The following is a 6,000-nucleotide window of genomic DNA, read 5'->3' as shown; positions in this document are numbered from 1 at the left end:
TTAGAGATCTTATAAGTTTTTAGGAACAAAATTAAAAATTTATGGCTAAAGATATTGAATATAGACTAAAAGTTGCATTTAGATCATTTGATTATTGTTTTCCAATTGATGAATTGAAAAAATATGTTTTGATTGCTCTTGAACAAAATTTCAACAAGAATTATAGTTCATTATTTGAGTATAAGTTACCCATACTAACTGAATTAAATTTGTATGCTATTAATGATAGATTAATTCATGAAGAATTAAGCTATGATTTGGTTGAGCTTCAACTTGAACATTTACAATTATTATCTATTTTAAATCAAGAGTAGATGCAAATTTATGGATATGTGAAGTTATCAGTTGATGAAAATAAATGTGAAATTTTTATATTTATGTTCATGGAGGAATAGGAAAAATATATTTATAGAATATATTTATTTCTGGTATTAGATCAATAAGAAACGTTTTTTTAGCAGTAGTTTCATCGGGAAGTAGAATAACACATTCTCGATTCAAAATTCTTTTTATTATTAATGAATGTTCTACGTGTCAAATAAAAAAAGAAACATAACTTGCTCGATTGATACAAAAGACGAGTTTGATTCTTTGGGATAAAACTCTTATGGTTCATAGAAATTACTTCAAGGCTTGAGATTCCGTTCCGATGGAAAAACCATTTAAAGGTAAAATAATTGTTTTGGGTGGGGATTTTAGGCAAGTGTTACTCGTTGTCTAAACAAGAGCAAGGATTGATATTTTGAATGCTTCAATAAATCAATCAAGACTTTGGTTGAATTGTAAGATATTTCATTTAAGAACAAATACGAGACTATATAGACAAAACCTAGATCAAGCAATGCAAAATGAGATTGTAAAATTTGTTCAATGGTTGCTTAATATAGGTGATGGCAAAATTGGATCTATAGTATTTGAAAATGAAGAAGAGGTAACTTGCATAAAAATTTTTGAAGATTTGTTAATTTATTTTATTGACAATCCAATAGCCAGTATAGTATATGTTGTATACTTTGATTTCAATAAAAAAATTTTGGATCATGTTATCTCAAATAAAAAGCAATCGTTACTCTATACAATGAAAGTGTGGATTTGATTAATTCTTATGTTCTTGGTTTGGTTTTAGGTTAGATAAAAACATACTGAAGCAATGATTACATTTCAAAGGACTCCGACCATGTTGGTGATCAAGATTTACTTTATCCTATTGAATTTTTGAATTTTTTGACTTCTTTTGGTATTCCTAACCATCAATTACATTTGAAAATTGGCGTTGTGATTTTACTTTTAAGAAATATAAACCAATATTCAAGTTTATGTAATGATACCAAACTTTTTAGTTACACAATTAGCTGTAAATATTATTGAAGATAAAATATTATCAGGAAGTCATGTTAGTGATAAAGTTTTTATTCATAGAATTATTTTAACTCTTAAATATTAGAAATGACCTTTTATTTTAAATCGAAAATAATTTTGTGTGAGATTATGTTATGGAATAATATTAATAAAGTTAATGACAAACATTAAAAATTGTTGGTTTTTACTTACCTAGGCCTATTATTACATATGGTTAAATGTATGTCGCTCTAAGAGTCATATTTAAAAAAGATCAAAAAATTTTGGTTCAGGATGAACACGTAATAGAAAAATATGAGACCAAAAATATTGTTTTCAAAGAAGTTCCTCATAATCTAAGTTTACCTTAATGATCTTTTTTTTTTCTTTGAATTTCCTTTTTGGCCTTTTCCTTGCAAGTTAAGTAGACTATTTTATTTACTTTTAACTTCTATGATTGATATTTTGTTTTTTTCATTTTTAATTTTTGTTTGCATACAAAATAGCATGGCTTATTTTGGTTGTATTTTTCTTGCATTTTGTTTTTTGCAACATGAACTAACAATTTGCCAATCATGTTGACCATACTATTTCATTTACTTTGTAAGCTTATATTTGATATTTTCTTCCTTTATTTTTTCCAATTATTTTTATATAGAGTAATATGCTTGATTTTAACTAATCTTTATTTTGTATTCAGATTCCACAAAATGAACTATTAATTTTTCAATGAGCTTGATTCTTCCAAGACTTTTAAAAGTATTAAATTCAAAATATGTAGATTTTGCAAAGGTGTTAATCCTGTAAAGTTAAATAACATTCTTAGTCTTGAATTTGTAGTCGTAAATGTTTAGGTCGATGTAATACTAACAACATTTTGTTTTTTTTTTTACAACTGTTACTATTGTAGCATAAATGGATACTTTCCATTTGATTTAATTTAATTTCTTTTACAGGGAATGCAATGCACTTTTACATAAGAGGATTTGATGCTTTTTTGTTTGATCCAATTTTGAAAGAAAGGTGTTTATATTCGATGACACAATTTCAACTGCGAAATTGCAAGCATAATTATGATGTTATTCTCGGGCTATTTAATATTTATCTGACCAAAGCAAGTGAAGTTAAAGAAATTAAATATGATATGACTCCATATCCTTAATATTATTTTAATTTTGTTTTTTATGACAAACTGAATGACAGAATTAGTCATGACAAATATTTAATAAGTTTGATTTTCTTCATAAAGCTTATATTTTGTAATACCTTTTTCATTTTGTATGTTTATTAACTTTTTATACAAATAACTTTCATCAAAATATTGGTATCTGCTAGGCAAGTCAGATTAAATAATAAACTTGATGATGTTACCAAAAGAGATATATATGTTCAAGATATAAGGTTTGTTAATTTCTTGAAATATTTTACTATCTATTATCCAATATCTTTATATAATAATATGTTCGTTACATATTATTATTAATTTTTTTCATAATATTAATTGTTTGAAAGCAGTGGCCACCATTTAAAGATTGTTCTTTATGGTGGTAACATGACACTCTAGATTAACGAAGAAAATTTTGCTAACCAAATCAAAAATCATGTTGCTATTTCTACTAAAATAATGGTAAAAAAATATATAGGTTTGTTCTCTTTTTAAAATATATTTTTCCTACCTTATATCGAATAACACATGTACCATAGTTTTTTTATTATCTTTTTTATTTTTGTTCCGTTTATATATGTAAGGGAAATTTACTTGGTTTTCAATTTTGCTACCAAATTTTATATCGATCTTGATATCTCAGAGATAAATCAATTGAAAGAACAATAGTATAAGATTTATAGCTTTTTCATTATTTTGATCTATATATTACATATATTTTGCATACATTTATTGCTTACAGTATCTATTTTGTATTCCATGTTTATCAACTATGAGCTTAATCTAATATATGTACAAGGTTTGCACCAGTAACATATTTTTCTTGAGAACATTCTTAAATAAAAACCAAAACACATGCAAAAATTATAGATCTGCTCGATGTTGAGACAACAAAGACACAAGTTTTGTTAGATCACTTTAATTTTATAATTGCTAATAGAAAATTATATTGACTGATACTTACAAAATTAATCAACCCTTTATTTGATAGAACACTATCTTTATTGTGAAAGCCAAGATTGCTGATGTTGATCCAACTAATGGTTGATTTTATAATGCATGCAATAAATGTGTCAATACTCTATAATTCTATGTTAAAAAATTTTGGTGTTTGCAACACAATGAAAAAATTCCTCTGCTATTGTAAGTTATCTTAGATGCAAAATTACATATACTATTTTCTTTATATTCATAATTATTAATAGATAATAATAATAATCATAATTTTTTTTCATTCAAATATAAAGTTTAACTTATGGTTGAAGATGAAATTGGCCAAATGCCTTTGATGGTATTTAGCAAAATCATTGAAAAATTATTTAGAACCATATTTACACAGTTGATGCAACTCCGTTAGATGAACACATTGGTTCTTTTAAGACTGATCAAATCACTCAATGATGAAATAAAAACCTTACATGTTCTGTTGACTTCAAAAGCTATTAAGATTGAAAGTATTACATCTAAATTACTTGATTATGATGATTCAAGGTTAAAGAAAAAGATAAAGTTGAAAGGTGAATCTTCTAGAATTGATCAAACTTCAGAACATTTGATTAACTTTTCAGAGCATTTGACAGTGAAACCTTTACAGCAAAAAGTTACAACATCCAAAATTATGATTGAACCCTCTCACTTTAAATAGTAGGTAAAACAGTGACTATATTGGTAGATAGTGCTTTATAAGAAATTGACAGTTTATTGAAAGAAGGAGTTGAAATATCTTATGTTGATTTACTCATTTACATGGTGACAGTTACTTCTGAAACAATACCACCAATAAGTTCTCATCAATTTTACCAACCAATAGCTGATATCTCTAACAGTAAATATAAGCAGATACTATCAGCATTTGCTGCTTCCAAACCAGAGGCAATATCACTTTTGTTGCAACAAATTTCAACCAAAAGGCTCAGAACTTTAACTGATGAAACAAGTACTAGGTGTGAAAAAATTTATACGATTATTAAAAATTTATTTACTTTCTTACTATACTTTGTACTTAAAAAATTCTTTTTTTTGTTACATTAAATTTTTTTTACACAAGTACTTTGCCTTTTCATAATTCCTACTTCCATGTACAAACTGTATGCGGATTTAATATACCATGTATTGTTTATAACGAATAGTTCTTCAAAGATTACAAAGGTTGGTATAATTAAAGAGGTTAAATCTCTCACAATTCATGCAAAACACAATATGACTCATCAAGATGATATTAAGATTGCTGAGAAAGATAGAAAAACTACTTAAAAGGAATAATATCAAAAATTTTTTACTCTTCCTTCAGAGTAAGATACATAACATTACTTACATTTTTATTCATACAATTTAATCCATATCGTATATTTTATTTTCCTTCTGATTGACATGAAAATATCAGTTGACCTTTTACTACAATTGACATTAATTATATTATACCAATGAATGTTATAACATTTTCATATTTTACTATTGAAACAGCATAAAAAAATAGGTTCACTGATTCAATGGAGCATCTCAAGGTACTAGCCATCTTTTTATTAATTACACTAAGCAAAACATGCTTCATCAAGAACCTTATAAAGGACATTAAACATCAAAACCTTTGCATGTTTGTTAATACCACCATGGTCATGTTCCTTTCTCAAAACTTTTGACTTATTGTTTGTATCTTTTGGTTTTTATTTTATTGATGCTTTTTTTACCTCTTTGTATATACTAAGCATGTAGAACAAAACTGTTACTTTTAAAATATAAAATGTGGCAACTATTTCTGGCAAATGAGTTTTGCTTTATTTTTTTCAATATTTTACATTAATCGATTCGCATATCAATGATTCATTTATTTTCTATTATTTTTTGCCCTCTTAAACGGATCAAACATTTTTGTAATTTTTATTTTTAAGAAATTAATTAAATTAAAATCATATGTTCGCTCAAAATTAATTTTAGGCACTGCCATATTTATGTTCTTGCAATAGTAAAATATAATAAATAATTTTATGCCTTCTACTTATATTTCACTAACAACTCCTACTAAAATCTAAGATAATTTTTTCTGCAATATCTTCAATCAACTCGACACATAATCTACCACAATCCCTTCAGACTAAACCTTACTATAAGAAACCAAAATCAACAACTTTTACAATAAGCTTATACTTTACAAAAAACTTAATAGTTTTCATATCTTCATCGAATAATGATACATGCACTTTAATATGAAAGTAGACAATTCTTTTCCTTTAACTCTATTTCATACATTATCTCATTCTAAAATTTATACTTGTTTTACCTTTATCTATATATATTAAGATTTACATCAAATTTTTAATTAAAACAAATTTTTTAAACAAATAACCATCAACATGCTTATAAACTAAAACATTTAAAACAAAATTAATTTATAACATTTACATATTAAACCAAAAAAATTCAACTAACTAAAATAGCTGAAATCCTCTTTCTCTACAAAATTTTTATTTTATTAAAACAAAAAATAAATTCATACAATT

The sequence above is a fragment of the Durio zibethinus genome, chromosome 8 (assembly GCF_047325235.1).
Source record: "Durio zibethinus cultivar Kanyao isolate XHJ-2024 chromosome 8, ASM4732523v1, whole genome shotgun sequence".
Lineage (NCBI taxonomy): Eukaryota > Viridiplantae > Streptophyta > Magnoliopsida > Malvales > Malvaceae > Durio > Durio zibethinus.
This window is presented reverse-complemented; position numbering follows the sequence as displayed.